The sequence below is a fragment of the Schistocerca gregaria genome, chromosome 3 (assembly GCF_023897955.1).
Source record: "Schistocerca gregaria isolate iqSchGreg1 chromosome 3, iqSchGreg1.2, whole genome shotgun sequence".
NCBI lineage: Eukaryota > Metazoa > Arthropoda > Insecta > Orthoptera > Acrididae > Schistocerca > Schistocerca gregaria.
This window is the reverse complement of record NC_064922.1, coordinates 515492-531990: the sequence shown is the minus strand read 5'-3', so window position 1 is coordinate 531990 and position 16499 is coordinate 515492. Positions and strand designations below refer to the sequence as shown.

Genomic DNA, 16499 nt, shown 5'->3' with positions numbered 1-16499 from the left:
TAAGAATTACTCTCAGATGTGATTAAGGCGAATGGCGCTGATAAAGCATTTGCCAAAGCGGTACGGCATAAGGTGGGACGAGGCATTCTGAATTACATTTTATAGATGTATTTCTCACAAATCTCTGAGCCTCTCGCGGTCGTCGTCTTCGTCGTCGTCGTCGTCGTCGCCGCCGCCGCTTCTGCAGAATTAGCAAATGGCCATCGTAGCAAATGCGGCGAGGGACACCCTGCCATCGATTCCGATTGCGCAAAGTGTGTGCCCTTGTTTTCCTGTCTATGTTTGGTCGGTCTCGTAAGAGGTTGAATGTAACGAATGGGTGGGAAAGAGTAAGGGGCAGCGGCTGTGTGGAACGAAAACACAATTCCTCAGGGGGTGTGAGCGTTTCGAGATGAATCGTATATAAGTTATACTTGGTCGTCAGTGACCGTGTGGCCTAATGTATATTTTTCTGGCTTTAGCCGTCGCCGCGGTCGGACGTGCTTGTTGTTTACTCCGCGTACGTTAGCGCTATCGCCGGTGTTTTGGTGTTTACGTGAATTTAGCTGTACATTTTCGCTGTTATTTTTTGAGTGGTGTCTCTGATAAGTGTTTTTATAGTGCTTTCGTCCGTTCCACGTTTCGTGCTTCGCCGCAATTTCGGTTGTTGCCGGAATTTCGTCGGAACCGACGACCATGTCTGACACCGTCAGGAAGAATACTTTAGTCTTCTCGTTCGAGAAAGAAACACGGCCGGTCCAACCCACTGCGCTGGAAATCCACGATTGGCTGACTGAGGTAATCGGTATAAATTCTGACTCTGTTCATACCACGCAATTAGATGCTGAAAAATACTGTGTTTTTGTTAAATTTCTGAACTCAGTGACAGTCGATAAGTTGCTTGCAAAATGGGGTAATTCCGTCGAATTTGTTCACCGAGACGGTTCAAAAAGTAATGTCTCTGTACGAAAAGCTGATATCATGTACACCAATGTCAGGATTTTGAATGTTCCAATTGAAATTGATAATCAGTTGATCAAGGACGCTCTATCTAAATATGGCGAAGTTAAATCTATCTATAACGAAAGATGGTCGAAGCTATACAAGATACAGTGTTTTAATGGCATTAGATCCGTTGAAATGGAGGTGAAAGCCAACATTCCGTCCCATATATCCGTTGCAGGCCATAAAGCACATGTTGTGTATTCTGGTCAGGAGCGCACGTGCAATATTTGCAATGAGACAGGTCATTTCCGACAAGATTGTCCGCGCCGTGTTTTTGTTCTTCGGAACAATCTAACACAGCGTCAAAAACTGACCCTCAGCGATGTCTTACCAAATAGCACTTCCCTTCTTTCGGTTAACGACAGTGGTGCATGTACTTCTGCAGTGCCCGCCATAACTACTACGGAGTTCCCTCCCCTGAGCGTCATTACATCACACCCTTCTGTTCCCGATTGCGATCTCCAGAATAAGAAGCGACCGTTGGAAACGACCGATGACGGCTCGGACGGCGAGTCCGCCCGTAATTCGCCTTCCACCCGCAAGCAGAAGCAGTGTAATGCGGATGTGCTCGAGGAAACAAACAGTACATGTATTGACGTGCCGACAGCCGCTGAGGCAACCCGGCCGCTGTCGGCGGCTGAACAGGTACAAACGGTCCACGGAGGGGACGCAGTAACGATTGTCGCGGAGACGGATGAGGCGCACTCCGAAGCACAGGAGGTGACGGAGCGGAACCCAACTCAAGAACTTACAGACCCCCAAACCGCCGACTCAGTCAGTGCTCTGGAGCTAGTGACGGAAGAACAAGGAAATGGCACTCGTAAAAAGGACGCTGTTGAGGCAGCTTCGGTCACAACGGTGGTAAAGATAGACAATCCGACTGACGGCGCGTTGAACCAAGATGTCCGAAGACGCCGACTCAAACCGTAACCTACTCTCAAAGCTTCCCGTAACCAAAGCAAACAACAACCAGCACAAGAGGAAGCGACGGCCAAGAACGTCTTGTATGAAATCATCACGGAAAGACCTAAGGAGGTACCTTCAAGTGACATTAGTGATGCAAAGCCCCTCGGTAAAACTAAAACCCGAGATGTTCGGAATCCTGCACCAAAATGAGGCTGTAAGATGAAAAAAAAAGGATTTTGTTGAACCAATTTCATTTCTAATTGTACTACTGTCTTAGTCATATTTCAGAGGAACCAGATGAAGTGTTTACCGAGCTTCAAATACTGACTATTCTTTTAGATGTTTGTTTAAGCGGAGTCGTTTCTCCCTTCTAGAAGCTGCACATCTCTTTTCTTTTTTTTTTTTTTTATTAATATTTTGTTATCTTTTTAATCACTTATTTACTTTTTATGCAAACTAAATGTCCCAGGCATATACAATTACGACTATCAATATTAACAGGATTACATCCGTGACTAAAGTTACAGCGCTCAAGGATTATTTATATGAGTCAGGGACGGACATTGCTTTCCTACAGGAAGTAGTGCTGACTAATCTTACAGTGCCTGGATATTTGGCGATTTTAAATGTCTCACTTGACACCAACGTCGGTACAGCAATTTTAGTCAGGGAGGGGATTCCTGTCTCGGATATCGAGAGGTTGGACTCCGGCAGAGCGATAGGTATAAAAGTCTTTGGTTGTACCCTTATCAATCTGTATGCCCCTTCTGGCACATCCAATAGAATGGACAGAGCACAGTTCTATAAAGAAGAAATCATTTATTTATTACGGAAAAACCCAAAAGATCTTATAATAGGCGGTGATTTTAATTGTGTGATAAATAAGAAAGACCAGGTTCCGAATTTTAATAACTGCACTGAACTGAAGCGTTTCGTCACTGTTTTACAGCTTAAAGATGCTTGGGAAATAATGTATCCCACATTTGTGGCATTTACATTCCTAGGTCCTCACTCACGTAGCAGGATCGACAGACTCTACATATCGCAAAGTCTAGTTAGCTCCTTCATTAAAGCAGAGACGATTCCAGTTTACTTTTCTGATCATAGCTCCGTGCTAGCTTCCATCAACCTTACTGCGCAACCCACTCGCCGTTTTAGAAGTTCATGGCACCTTAATACGTCACTGATGCAGGACGACGGATTAGAAGAAAGTTTGACAGAAGCGTGGGCATTGTGCCTCCGCTCTGCAGATAGACACGTCTCAGTACTAGACTGGTGGTGCAACAGGGCAAAGCCTAAACTGAGAAAAGTTCTCATCCAGTATAGTGTACAACGATCGAAAGACTTGAAAAATTCCATCGAATTTTATTATACCATGCTGCGAAATTTATATGAGCAGGCAAACACTTCCAACGTCCGTCTGGCAGATATCAAGCAAACTAAGGCCAAATTGCTCAGTCTTAAAAGACAGCAGATGGAGGGTCTGAAATTAAAATCCAAGGCTAAGACAGTCGTGGAGGATGAACATGCTTCCTTGTACCATCTACTGAAGCACGAAAGAAACAGGAGACGCACCTTCATTGATGGACTTCAGTCTGAAACTGGCGAGACACTCACGACTCAGAGAGACATCGTCAATGCAGTGCACAAATATTACGAAGACCTATACACTGCCAACCCGGTATGTGAAGAGTCCTTCGATGAGTTCCTTAGTTACATAGCTCCACAGGTCTCGGACGAGGAAAACGAAGACCTTCTCGTTGAGTGTACTAACGAAGATATCCACAGAATCATCTGCAAATCTCCTCTGAGGAAATCGCCGGGACCGGATGGTTTGCCTGTTGAATTTTATAAACGATACTGGCCACTGATTGGTGACATGTTTACCCGAATGACGAACGAGGTGCTTCAGGGAAAGCATTTACCTGCTGTTTTTAAAGAGAGCACAATAGTACTAATCCCAAAAAATGCTGCAAAAAGAAACCTCAACAACTTTCGTCCTATCTCCCTGTTAAACTCCGATTATAAAATCATCGGCAGAATTTTAAACAACAGACCCTCACAGTTGGCCAAAAAGATAGTAAGTCCATACCAGTCCTGTGTGCCTACCAAGAGCATTTTCAAAAGCATAGCTGAATATAGAGATATAATTGCAATCACTGCTGTGACCACCATAAAATGTGCTATCATGTTTATTGACTTCCAGAAAGCATTTGATCGTGTGGATCATAGATTCCTTAGTGCCACACTGAACAAAATAGGTTTTAATGAGCGAGTCGTAAGTGTGATCAGAAATGTTGCAACAGGCATCAGCGCTTGTATATCAGTTAACTGCCAGAGGACAAAGCAGATTCAGATCAGGCGCGGCGTTCCTCAAGGAAGCCCCCTCTCCATGTTCCTATTCGTGCTTTCATTAGAACCTTTCCTCCGCAGTGTTCATGCCACTCTAACTGGCATCACATTATCTGGTCACCGAACAGTCATAAACGCCTATGCCGATGATGTCGGAGTCGTCCTGCGAAATCCCGACGACATTTTGAAATTGGAAACGCTAATTAAAAAGTACTGTAGCGTCTCCGGAGCAGGTGTCAACGCAAACAAAAGCAAACTCCTAAACCTGCGGGGTTTTCAACATACCACCTTAGCCTGGGCCACAATGGTCACCCGATGCAAAGCACTAGGAATAACACTGACACCTTGTCCGTTAAAAATGGCAGCTATCAATTGGAGAAATACGTCGGGACAACTTCTTGGAACAACAAGAGAAAACCTCCATCGTAACATGAACCAAGTTCAGAGGGTGATTTTCATTAACCACTGCATTCTCTCCAGGAGTTACTTTATAGCACAGATCTTCCCACTACCGAAAATGATTGGAAAAAAGATAATGTCTACCATTGCCAGCTATCTTTGGAGAGGGGATATATTCAGAGTCGACGCACGAACTGCGACCTTAGATCCCAGGAATGGAGGTTTGGGGTTAGTTGACATCAGAAATAAGGCGTCTGCGCTTTTTATAAAAAGGACCGCCACTATCCTTAGCGACCACGCTGATAGCATTACAACTAAATTATTTGAAGTTGTCAGGCCTGCCAGTTTACAGGCGCCGGTGAATGTGCAAAAAATAAATAACCGGCTCCAGTACGTTCGTGTATATTTTGTGGAATTCAGCTATCTCGGCGGTGTCATCATCAACTCACGACGGATCACGGCCCGCGATATTCTGTGCCATCGAAAGAAAACGGAGGGGAGAAACAAATTGGAAAGTAAATACCCACACACTGATTGGGACGCCATATGGAAAAATATTAATATGCGTGGTCTACCATCGGACGTCAAGTCAGCGTGGTATAAAACAGTGAATGAGACCGTAAGCACCAATGAAAGGTTACATGCAATCGGCGTTAGCGACACGAACCTATGTCTCAAATGTAAATTGATCGACACGTTAGTGCACAGATTCACGTGCGGTGGCAATCTACAACTCTGTAATTGGATTAGGGAACAACTGGCTTTTCTTACGAGATCTTCGGTGGAAAATTTTCCCCCTGTTACATTCCTCAGGCCTCAGACTTGCTATTTTCCAGCAGCAAAAAACAACTCGGTCCATTGGTTAATGGGACACTATGTGAATTACGTAATTAATCACCTGGGAAATGACAATTCCACTGATTTTTACATGTACTTGAAGTGTGCTTTTTATAACGCCCTGAAATATAAAGACCACAAGAAAAACTACGGCAATATGCTTAAAATTGTATTCGAGCGACTGGGCATTGGTTGACAAGCCAACGAGATAAACAAAAATCGTTTATTTAAGCGAAACGACGCTTAAACAAAAACAATTGGGGAGAAGTACAATTTTACAGTTTCATATTACAATCACTTATCCTCTGCTGGCAAAGAAGGCTATTTTGTTTATTGCACAGAAGAAGCCGAAGCCGAAAGCCAGTATCGCAGGGTTAAAGATAAATTGTTTTCTTATACATTCATTTTATGACTGAGAAGGAAGTCTCATTTGTTTCCATGGAAGGGAACATACTTTTTTATTATTATTATTATTAATCTCAAGAAGGAAAGGAGGCTATGGAATTAGTGCCTTAACATAAAATTCCTTCTTCACATTCCATGAAGATTTTTCTTTTACAATAAAAAAATAACAAACAAACAAAAATAATAATAATAACAATAAAAAAACTAAACAGAAATAAAAAAAAAATAATATACAGGTTCAGGGTCCACTACTTCCTACAACTTTATTATATATTACAAAGAAGTATGCTAGGTTGCCGAGAAGCAGTGGATGAAAAAAAAAAAAAAAAAAAAAAGCACTAAAGCTATAACCTTCAATCTCTATTGCCTCGGCATGACATAAATTTTTTGTTTCAAATGCAGCATCTTTTGGTTCAGGATTTCGAAGGCAAAACAGCATATATCTACGTATACACAAGATGTAAAATTTCTTATTGAAAACTATGATAAAGACACGCCTCAGCAACAGGACTGGGTGGAGACATCGCGGCCAGGCCTCGAGATTTTGACCCCTGCCCGCTTTGCCTCCGCCTGCCTCATGCTGCCAAATATAAAAAAAAAAAAAAAAAATGGATAAGGCGTCGGACTTCGGATCAATCGTCTAAAAAAACATTCAAAAAAAAAAAATGGATAAGGCGTCGGACTTCGGATCCGAAGATTGCAGGTTCGAATCCTGTCACGGTCGTGTTTTTCCAGTTCTGAGAAACAAACATACCGTTTTAATGTAGCAATTGTGCAGTACGAAACCGTCTGAATGTTGCTGTTGACCATTTTGTGCTTGAAGATGGTCTTGAGCTTGAAACACACACAAGAAGACCGGTGTTAACTAGCGAAATGGTCGGCAGAGTGCCCTCACCGCGAGGTTTGACTGGCACTTGCACATCTAAAACAACGTCGGAAAGTAACTCGTTCGGCTTTTGAGTCACGTCAAGTATGTGTGTTAATTTTGACGCCGCTAGCTCTGCAGATTGTCATGCAATTCCTTTTCCTCTCAGAAATGATTATGAAATAAAAGTGAAGTACGTGACGAGTGTCGTTAGGAAAACATTAGGCAGCATGGAGAGATTCTGTATGGGACCAACCAACCCAAACGAGTACTGTGTGATCTGCTACCCAGGAGGTACCCAACGAGGCAGCACGGCTAGCTCAGTCGGTAGAGCATGAGACTCTTAATCACAGGGTCGTGGGTTCGAGCCCTTCGCTGGGCGGAACGGAATTTTTCTCCACTGCAGATGTAAATTACCGATTTTCTGATTAACGTGATGTAATGGAAATAGCAACTTTAAAATTTGCCTACGTCTCAATCAGTCGCAAGAAAACTGTATTTGAAGGTGAAGGTGATTTTGTAGACATGTGTGAAAGTCATGTTCTGAAGTGCAGGTGATTTTGTTTGGAGAGAACATCGGCTACGTGTCAGATGTGTATCCAAGCAGTAATGGGTCGCCATAGCTGCAAATATTAGTGAAAAATATGAAGTGTTGTCAGCTGAAGTCTGAAGATTCAGACGACCGTACGGACGAAGTACGCAAAAGTTCCGTTAGGCCGCGCCTCTTTAGCTCAGTGGTAGAGCACTGGTCTAGTAAACCAGGAGTCGTGAGTTCCATCCTCACAGGAGGAAGACGAATTTTGGAAATCAGTTGCGCGTCATGGCCGTATAGCAAACAGTATCTGTGATGGCGAACAATTAGCGAGAGGCGTTTTATTAAGAATTACTCTCAGATGTGATTAAGGCGAATGGCGCTGATAAAGCATTTGCCAAAGCGGTACGGCATAAGGTGGGACGAGGCATTCTGAATTACATTTTATAGATGTATTTCTCACAAATCTCTGAGCCTCCCGCGGTCGTCGTCTTCGTCGTCGTCGTCGTCGTCGTCGCCGCCGCCGCTTCTGCAGAATTAGCAAATGGCCATCGTAGCAAATGCGGCGAGGGACACCCTGCCATCGATTCCGATTGCGCAAAGTGTGTGGTCTTGTTTTCCTGTCTATGTTTGGTCGGTCTCGTAAGAGGTTGAATGTAACGAATGGGTGGGAAAGAGTAAGGGGCAGCGGCTGTGTGGAACGAAAACACAATTCCTCAGGGGGTGTGAGCGTTTCGAGATGAATCGTATATAAGTTATACTTGGTCGTCAGTGACCGTGTGGCCTAATGGATAAGGCGTCGGACTTCGGATCCGAAGATTGCAGGTTCGAATCCTGTCACGGTCGTGTTTTTCCAGTTCTGAGAAACAAACATACCGTTTTAATGTAGCAATTGTGCAGTACGAAACCGTCTGAATGTTGCTGTTGACCATTTTGTGCTTGAAGATGGTCTTGAGCTTGAAACACACACAAGAAGACCGGTGTTAACTAGCGAAATGGTCGGCAGAGTGCCCTCACCGCGAGGTTTGACTGGCACTTGCACATCTAAAACAACGTCGGAAAGTAACTCGTTCGGCTTTTGAGTCACGTCAAGTATGTGTGTTAATTTTGACGCCGCTAGCTCTGCAGATTGTCATGCAATTCCTTTTCCTCTCAGAAATGATTATGAAATAAAAGTGAAGTACGTGACGAGTGTCGTTAGGAAAACATTAGGCAGCATGGAGAGATTCTGTATGGGACCAACCAACCCAAACGAGTACTGTGTGATCTGCTACCCAGGAGGTACCCAACGAGGCAGCACGGCTAGCTCAGTCGGTAGAGCATGAGACTCTTAATCACAGGGTCGTGGGTTCGAGCCCTTCGCTGGGCGGAACGGAATTTTTCTCCACTGCAGATGTAAATTACCGATTTTCTGATTAACGTGATGTAATGGAAATAGCAACTTTAAAATTTGCCTACGTCTCAATCAGTCGCAAGAAAACTGTATTTGAAGGTGAAGGTGATTTTGTAGACATGTGTGAAAGTCATGTTCTGAAGTGCAGGTGATTTTGTTTGGAGAGAACATCGGCTACGTGTCAGATGTGTATCCAAGCAGTAATGGGTCGCCATAGCTGCAAATATTAGTGAAATATATGAAGTGTTGTCAGCTGAAGTCTGAAGATTCAGACGACCGTACGGACGAAGTACGCAAAAGTTCCGCTAGGCCGCGCCTCTTTAGCTCAGTGGTAGAGCACTGGTCTAGTAAACCAGGAGTCGTGAGTTCCATCCTCACAGGAGGAAGACGAATTTTGGAAATCAGTTGCGCGTCATGGCCGTATAGCAAACAGTATCTGTGATGGCGAACAATTAGCGAGAGGCGTTTTATTAAGAATTACTCTCAGATGTGATTAAGGCGAATGGCGCTGATAAAGCATTTGCCAAAGCGGTACGGCATAAGGTGGGACGAGGCATTCTGAATTACATTTTATAGATGTATTTCTCACAAATCTCTGAGCCTCCCGCGGTCGTCGTCTTCGTCGTCTTCGTCGTCGTCGTCGTCGTCGTCGCCGCCGCCGCTTCTGCAGAATTAGCAAATGGCCATCGTAGCAAATGCGGCGAGGGACACCCTGCCATCGATTCCGATTGCGCAAAGTGTGTGGTCTTGTTTTCCTGTCTATGTTTGGTCGGTCTCGTAAGAGGTTGAATGTAACGAATGGGTGGGAAAGAGTAAGGGGCAGCGGCTGTGTGGAACGAAAACACAATTCCTCAGGGGGTGTGAGCGTTTCGAGATGAATCGTATATAAGTTATACTTGGTCGTCAGTGACCGTGTGGCCTAATGGATAAGGCGTCGGACTTCGGATCCGAAGATTGCAGGTTCGAATCCTGTCACGGTCGTGTTTCTCCAGTTCTGAGAAACAAACATACCGTTTTAATGTAGCAATTGTGCAGTACGAAACCGTCTGAATGTTGCTGTTGACCATTTTGTGCTTGAAGATGGTCTTGAGCTTGAAACACACACAAGAAGACCGGTGTTAACTAGCGAAATGGTCGGCAGAGTGCCCTCACCGCGAGGTTTGACTGGCACTTGCACATCTAAAACAACGTCGGAAAGTAACTCGTTCGGCTTTTGAGTCACGTCAAGTATGTGTGTTAATTTTGACGCCGCTAGCTCTGCAGATTGTCATGCAATTCCTTTACCTCTCAGAAATGATTATGAAATAAAAGTGAAGTACGTGACGAGTGTCGTTAGGAAAACATTAGGCAGCATGGAGAGATTCTGTATGGGACCAACCAACCCAAACGAGTACTGTGTGATCTGCTACCCAGGAGGTACCCAACGAGGCAGCACGGCTAGCTCAGTCGGTAGAGCATGAGACTCTTAATCACAGGGTCGTGGGTTCGAGCCCTTCGCTGGGCGGAACGGAATTTTTCTCCACTGCAGATGTAAATTACCGATTTTCTGATTAACGTGATGTAATGGAAATAGCAACTTTAAAATTTGCCTACGTCTCAATCAGTCGCAAGAAAACTGTATTTGAAGGTGAAGGTGATTTTGTAGACATGTGTGAAAGTCATGTTCTGAAGTGCAGGTGATTTTGTTTGGAGAGAACATCGGCTACGTGTCAGATGTGTATCCAAGCAGTAATGGGTCGCCATAGCTGCAAATATTAGTGAAAAATATGAAGTGTTGTCAGCTGAAGTCTGAAGATTCAGACGACCGTACGGACGAAGTACGCAAAAGTTCCGCTATGCCGCGCCTCTTTAGCTCAGTGGTAGAGCACTGGTCTAGTAAACCAGGAGTCGTGAGTTCAATCCTCACAGGAGGAAGACGAATTTTGGAAATCAGTTGCGCGTCTTGGCCGTATAGCAAACAGTATCTGTGATGGCGAACAATTAGCGAGAGGCGTTTTATTAAGAATTACTCTCAGATGTGATTAAGGCGAATGGCGCTGATAAAGCATTTGCCAAAGCGGTACGGCATAAGGTGGGACGAGGCATTCTGAATTACATTTTATAGATGTATTTCTCACAAATCTCTGAGCCTCCCGCGGTCGTCGTCGTCGTCGTCGTCGCCGCCGCTTCTGCAGAATTAGCAAATGGCCATCGTAGCAAATGCGGCGAGGGACACCCTGCCATCGATTCCCATTGCGCAAAGTGTGTGGTCTTGTTTTCCTGTCTATGTTTGGTCGGTCTCGTAAGAGGTTGAATGTAACGAATGGGTGGGAAAGAGTAAGGGGCAGCGGCTGTGTGGAACGAAAACACAATTCCTCAGGGGGTGTGAGCGTTTCGAGATGAATCGTATATAAGTTATACTTGGTCGTCAGTGACCGTGTGGCCTAATGGATAAGGCGTCGGACTTCGGATCCGAAGATTGCAGGTTCGAATCCTGTCACGGTCGTGTTTTTCCAGTTCTGAGAAACAAACATACCGTTATAATGTAGCAATTGTGCAGTACGAAACCGTCTGAATGTTGCTGTTGACCATTTTGTGCTTGAAGATGGTCTTGAGCTTGAACCACACACAAGAAGACCGGTGTTAACTAGCGAAATGGTCTGCAGAGTGCCCTCACCGCGAGGTTTGACTGGCACTTGCACATCTAAAACAACGTCGGAAAGTAACTCGTTCGGCTTTTGAGTCACGTCAAGTATGTGTGTTAATTTTGACGCCGCTAGCTCTGCAGATTGTCATGCAATTCCTTTACCTCTCAGAAATGATTATGAAATAAAAGTGAAGTACGTGACGAGTGTCGTTAGGAAAACATTAGGCAGCATGGAGAGATTCTGTATGGGACCAACCAACCCAAACGAGTACTGTGTGATCTGCTACCCAGGAGGTACCCAACGAGGCAGCACGGCTAGCTCAGTCGGTAGAGCATGAGACTCTTAATCACAGGGTCGTGGGTTCGAGCCCTTCGCTGGGCGGAACGGAATTTTTCTCCACTGCAGATGTAAATTACCGATTTTCTGATTAACGTGATGTAATGGAAATAGCAACTTTAAAATTTGCCTACATCTCAATCAGTCGCAAGAAAACTGTATTTGAAGGTGAAGGTGATTTTGTAGACATGTGTGAAAGTCATGTTCTGAAGTGCAGGTGATTTTGTTTGGAGAGAACATCGGCTACGTGTCAGATGTGTATCCAAGCAGTAATGGGTCGCCATAGCTGCAAATATTAGTGAAAAATATGAAGTGTTGTCAGCTGAAGTCTGAAGATTCAGACGACCGTACGGAGGAAGAACGCAAAAGATCCGCTAGGCCGCGCCTCTTTAGCTCAGTGGTAGAGCACTGGTCTAGTAAACCAGGAGTCGTGAGTTCCATCCTCACAGGAGGAAGACGAATTTTGGAAATCAGTTGCGCGTCATGGCCGTATAGCAAACAGTATCTGTGATGGCGAACAATTAGCGAGAGGCGTTTTATTAAGAATTACTCTCAGATGTGATTAAGGCGAATGGCGCTGATAAAGCATTTGCCAAAGCGGTACGGCATAAGGTGGGACGAGGCATTCTGAATTACATTTTATAGATGTATTTCTCACAAATCTCTGAGCCTCCCGCGGTCGTCGTCTTCGTCGTCGTCGTCGTCGTCGCCGCCGCCGCTTCTGCAGAATTAGCAAATGGCCATCGTAGCAAATGCGGCGAGGGACACCCTGCCATCGATTCCGATTGCGCAAAGTGTGTGGTCTTGTTTTCCTGTCTATGTTTGGTCGGTCTCGTAAGAGGTTGAATGTAACGAATGGGTGGGAAAGAGTAAGGGGCAGCGGCTGTGTGGAACGAAAACACAATTCCTCAGGGGGTGTGAGCGTTTCGAGATGAATCGTATATAAGTTATACTTGGTCGTCAGTGACCGTGTGGCCTAATGGATAAGGCGTCGGACTTCGGATCCGAAGATTGCAGGTTCGAATCCTGTCACGGTCGTGTTTTTCCAGTTCTGAGAAACAAACATACCGTTTTAATGTAGCAATTGTGCAGTACGAAACCGTCTGAATGTTGCTGTTGACCATTTTGTGCTTGAAGATGGTCTTGAGCTTGAAACACACACAAGAAGACCGGTGTTAACTAGCGAAATGGTCGGCAGAGTGCCCTCACCGCGAGGTTTGACTGGCACTTACACATCTAAAACAACGTCGGAAAGTTACTCGTTCGGCTTTTGAGTCACGTCAAGTATGTGTGTTAATTTTGACGCCGCTAGCTCTGCAGATTGTCATGCAATTCCTTTTCCTCTCAGAAATGATTATGAAATAAAAGTGAAGTACGTGACGAGTGTCGTTAGGAAAACATTAGGCAGCATGGAGAGATTCCGTATGGGACCAACCAACCCAAACGAGTACTGTGTGATCTGCTACCCAGGAGGTACACAACGAGGCAGCACGGCTAGCTCAGTCGGTAGAGCATGAGACTCTTAATCACAGGGTCGTGGGTTCGAGCCCTTCGCTGGGCGGAACGGAATTTTTCTCCACTGCAGATGTAAATTACCGATTTTCTGATTAACGTGATGTAATGGAAATAGCAACTTTAAAATTTGCCTACGTCTCAATCAGTCGCAAGAAAACTGTATTTGAAGGTGAAGGTGATTTTGTAGACATGTGTGAAAGTCATGTTCTGAAGTGCAGGTGATTTTGTTTGGAGAGAACATCGGCTACGTGTCAGATGTGTATCCAAGCAGTAATGGGTCGCCATAGCTGCAAATATTAGTGAAAAATATGAAGTGTTGTCAGCTGAAGTCTGAAGATTCAGACGACCGTACGGACGAAGTACGCAAAAGTTCCGCTAGGCCGCGCCTCTTTAGCTCAGTGGTAGAGCACTGGTCTAGTAAACCAGGAGTCGTGAGTTCCATCCTCACAGGAGGAAGACGAATTTTGGAAATCAGTTGCGCGTCATGGCCGTATAGCAAACAGTATCTGTGATGGCGAACAATTAGGGAGAGGCGTTTTATTAAGAATTACTCTCAGATGTGATTAAGGCGAATGGCGCTGATAAAGCATTTGCCAAAGCGGTACGGCATAAGGTGGGACGAGGCATTCTGAATTACATTTTATAGATGTATTTCTCACAATCTCTGAGCCTCTCGCGGTCGTCGTCGTCGTCGTCGTCGTCGTCGTCGCCGCCGCTTCTGCAGAATTAGCAAACGGCCATCGTAGCAAATGCGGCGAGGGACATCCTGCCATCGATACCGATTGCGCAAAGTGTGTGGTCTTGTTTTCCTGTCTATGTTTGGTCGGTCTCGTAAGAGGTTGAATGTAACGAATGGGTGGGAAAGAGTAAGGGGCAGCGGCTGTGTGGAACGAAAACACAATTCCTCAGGGGGTGTGGGCGTTTCGAGATGAATCGTATATAAGTTATACTTGGTCGTCAGTGACCGTGTGGCCTAATGGATAAGGCGTCGGACTTCGGATCCGAAGATTGCAGGTTCGAATCCTGTCACGGTCGTGTTTTTCCAGTTCTGAGAAACAAACATACCGTTTTAATGTAGCAATTGTGCAGTACGAAACCGTCTGAATGTTGCTGTTGACCATTTTGTGCTTGAAGATGGTCTTGAGCTTGAAACACACACAAGAAGACCGGTGTTAACTAGCGAAATGGTCGGCAGAGTGCCCTCACCGCGAGGTTTGACTGGCACTTACACATCTAAAACAACGTCGGAAAGTAACTCGTTCGGCTTTTGAGTCACGTCAAGTATGTGTGTTAATTTTGACGCCGCTAGCTCTGCAGATTGTCATGCAATTCCTTTTCCTCTCAGAAATGATTATGAAATAAAAGTGAAGTATGTGACGAGTGTCGTTAGGAAAACATTAGGCAGCATGGAGAGATTCTGTATGGGACCAACCAACCCAAACGAGTACTGTGTGATCTGCTACCCAGGAGGTACCCAACGAGGCAGCACGGCTAGCTCAGTCGGTAGAGCATGAGACTCTTAATCACAGGGTCGTGGGTTCGAGCCCTTCGCTGGGCGGAACGGAATTTTTCTCCACTGCAGATGTAAATTACCGATTTTCTGATTAACGTGACGTAATGGAAATAGCAACTTTAAAATTTGCCTACGTCTCAATCAGTCGCAAGAAAACTGAAGGTGAAGGTGATTTTGTAGACATGTGAAAGTCATGTTCTGAAGTGCAGGTGGTTTTGTTTGGAGAGAACATCGGCTACGTGTCAGATGTGTATCCAAGCAGTAATGGGCCGCCATAGCTGCAAATATTAGTGAAAAATATGAAGTGTTGTCAGCTGAAGTCTGAAGATTCAGACGACCGTACGGACGAAGTACGCAAAAGTTCCGCTAGGCCGCGCCTCTTTAGCTCAGTGGTAGAGCACTGGTCTAGTAAACCAGGAGTCGTGAGTTCCATCCTCACAGGAGGAAGACGAATTTTGGAAATCAGTTGCGCGTCATGGCCGTATAGCAAACAGTATCTGTGATGGCGAACAATTAGCGAGAGGCGTTTTATTAAGAATTACTCTCAGATGTGATTAAGGCGAATGGCGCTGATAAAGCATTTGCCAAAGCGGTACGGCATAAGGTGGGACGAGGCATTCTGAATTACATTTTATAGATGTATTTCTCACAAATCTCTGAGCCTCTCGCGGTCGTCGTCGTCGTCGTCGTCGTCGTCGTCGTCGTCGCCGCCGCCGCTTCTGCAGAATTAGCATACGGCCATCGTAGCAAATGCGGCGAGGGACATCCTGCCATCGATTCCGATTGCGCAAAGTGTGTGGTCTTGTTTTCCTGTCTATGTTTGGTCGGTCTCGTAAGAGGTTGAATGTAACGAATGGGTGGGAAAGAGTAAGGGGCAGCGGCTGTGTGGAACGAAAACACAATTCCTCAGGGGGTGTGAGCGTTTCGAGATGAATCGTATATAAGTTATACTTGGTCGTCAGTGACCGTGTGGCCTAATGGATAAGGCGTCGGACTTCGGATCCGAAGATTGCAGGTTCGAATCCTGTCACGGTCGTGTTTTTCCAGTTCTGAGAAACAAACATACCGTTTTAATGTAGCAATTGTGCAGTACGAAACCGTCTGAATGTTGCTGTTGACCATTTTGTGCTTGGAGGTGGTCTTGAGCTTGAAACACACACAAGAAGACCGGTGTTAACTAGCGAAATGGTCGGCAGAGTGCCCTCACCGCGAGGTTTGACTGGCACTTGCACATCTAAAACAACGTCGGAAAGTAACTCGTTCGGCTTTTGAGTCACGTCAAGTATGTGTGTTAATTTTGACGCCGCTAGCTCTGCAGATTGTCATGCAATTCCTTTACCTCTCAGAAATGATTATGAAATAAAATTGAAGTACGTGACGAGTGTCGTTAGGAAAACATTAGGCAGCATGGAGAGATTCTGTATGGGACCAACCAACCCAAACGAGTACTGTGTGATCTGCTACCCAGGAGGTACCCAACGAGGCAGCACGGCTAGCTCGGTCGGTAGAGCATGAGACTCTTAATCACAGGGTCGTGGGTTCGAGCCCTTCGCTGGGCGGAACTGAATTTTTCTCCACTGCAGATGTAAATTACCGATTTTCTGATTAACGTGATGTAATGGAAATAGCAACTTTAAAATTTGCCTACGTCTCAATCAGTCGCAAGAAAACTGTATTTGAAGGTGAAGGTGATTTTGTAGACATGTGAAAGTCATGTTCTGAAGTGCAGGTGGTTTTGTTTGGAGAGAACATCGGCTACGTGTCAGATGTGTAGCCAAGCAGTAATGGGTCGCCATAGCTGCTAATATTAGTCAAAAATATGAAGTGTTGTCAGC

At 45.2% G+C, this 16499-nt stretch overlaps 18 non-coding genes across 18 annotated transcripts; all 18 read left to right on the top strand.

The window, feature by feature from the left end:
* The first annotated feature begins 7057 nt into the window (after positions 1-7057).
* Trnak-cuu (transfer RNA lysine (anticodon CUU)) lies at positions 7058-7130 on the top strand. Its single transcript has one exon. It is a non-coding gene; the product is annotated as a tRNA-Lys (tRNA).
* A 338-nt stretch (positions 7131-7468) lies between these two features.
* Positions 7469-7540, top strand: Trnat-agu (transfer RNA threonine (anticodon AGU)). Its single transcript has one exon. It is a non-coding gene; the product is annotated as a tRNA-Thr (tRNA).
* Positions 7541-8053: 513 nt separating this feature from the next.
* On the top strand, positions 8054-8126 carry Trnar-ucg (transfer RNA arginine (anticodon UCG)). The gene has a single exon. It is a non-coding gene; the product is annotated as a tRNA-Arg (tRNA).
* Positions 8127-8576: 450 nt separating this feature from the next.
* On the top strand, positions 8577-8649 carry Trnak-cuu (transfer RNA lysine (anticodon CUU)). The gene has a single exon. It is a non-coding gene; the product is annotated as a tRNA-Lys (tRNA).
* Positions 8650-8987: 338 nt separating this feature from the next.
* Positions 8988-9059, top strand: Trnat-agu (transfer RNA threonine (anticodon AGU)). Its single transcript has one exon. It is a non-coding gene; the product is annotated as a tRNA-Thr (tRNA).
* A 522-nt stretch (positions 9060-9581) lies between these two features.
* On the top strand, positions 9582-9654 carry Trnar-ucg (transfer RNA arginine (anticodon UCG)). The gene has a single exon. It is a non-coding gene; the product is annotated as a tRNA-Arg (tRNA).
* Positions 9655-10104: 450 nt separating this feature from the next.
* Positions 10105-10177, top strand: Trnak-cuu (transfer RNA lysine (anticodon CUU)). The gene has a single exon. It is a non-coding gene; the product is annotated as a tRNA-Lys (tRNA).
* Positions 10178-10515: 338 nt separating this feature from the next.
* Positions 10516-10587, top strand: Trnat-agu (transfer RNA threonine (anticodon AGU)). Its single transcript has one exon. It is a non-coding gene; the product is annotated as a tRNA-Thr (tRNA).
* A 498-nt stretch (positions 10588-11085) lies between these two features.
* On the top strand, positions 11086-11158 carry Trnar-ucg (transfer RNA arginine (anticodon UCG)). Its single transcript has one exon. It is a non-coding gene; the product is annotated as a tRNA-Arg (tRNA).
* A 450-nt stretch (positions 11159-11608) lies between these two features.
* On the top strand, positions 11609-11681 carry Trnak-cuu (transfer RNA lysine (anticodon CUU)). Its single transcript has one exon. It is a non-coding gene; the product is annotated as a tRNA-Lys (tRNA).
* A 338-nt stretch (positions 11682-12019) lies between these two features.
* On the top strand, positions 12020-12091 carry Trnat-agu (transfer RNA threonine (anticodon AGU)). Its single transcript has one exon. It is a non-coding gene; the product is annotated as a tRNA-Thr (tRNA).
* Positions 12092-12601: 510 nt separating this feature from the next.
* Trnar-ucg (transfer RNA arginine (anticodon UCG)) lies at positions 12602-12674 on the top strand. Its single transcript has one exon. It is a non-coding gene; the product is annotated as a tRNA-Arg (tRNA).
* Positions 12675-13124: 450 nt separating this feature from the next.
* Positions 13125-13197, top strand: Trnak-cuu (transfer RNA lysine (anticodon CUU)). Its single transcript has one exon. It is a non-coding gene; the product is annotated as a tRNA-Lys (tRNA).
* Positions 13198-13535: 338 nt separating this feature from the next.
* Positions 13536-13607, top strand: Trnat-agu (transfer RNA threonine (anticodon AGU)). Its single transcript has one exon. It is a non-coding gene; the product is annotated as a tRNA-Thr (tRNA).
* A 506-nt stretch (positions 13608-14113) lies between these two features.
* Positions 14114-14186, top strand: Trnar-ucg (transfer RNA arginine (anticodon UCG)). The gene has a single exon. It is a non-coding gene; the product is annotated as a tRNA-Arg (tRNA).
* A 450-nt stretch (positions 14187-14636) lies between these two features.
* Trnak-cuu (transfer RNA lysine (anticodon CUU)) lies at positions 14637-14709 on the top strand. Its single transcript has one exon. It is a non-coding gene; the product is annotated as a tRNA-Lys (tRNA).
* Positions 14710-15039: 330 nt separating this feature from the next.
* Trnat-agu (transfer RNA threonine (anticodon AGU)) lies at positions 15040-15111 on the top strand. The gene has a single exon. It is a non-coding gene; the product is annotated as a tRNA-Thr (tRNA).
* Positions 15112-15627: 516 nt separating this feature from the next.
* On the top strand, positions 15628-15700 carry Trnar-ucg (transfer RNA arginine (anticodon UCG)). Its single transcript has one exon. It is a non-coding gene; the product is annotated as a tRNA-Arg (tRNA).
* The last annotated feature ends 799 nt before the right edge of the window (positions 15701-16499 follow it).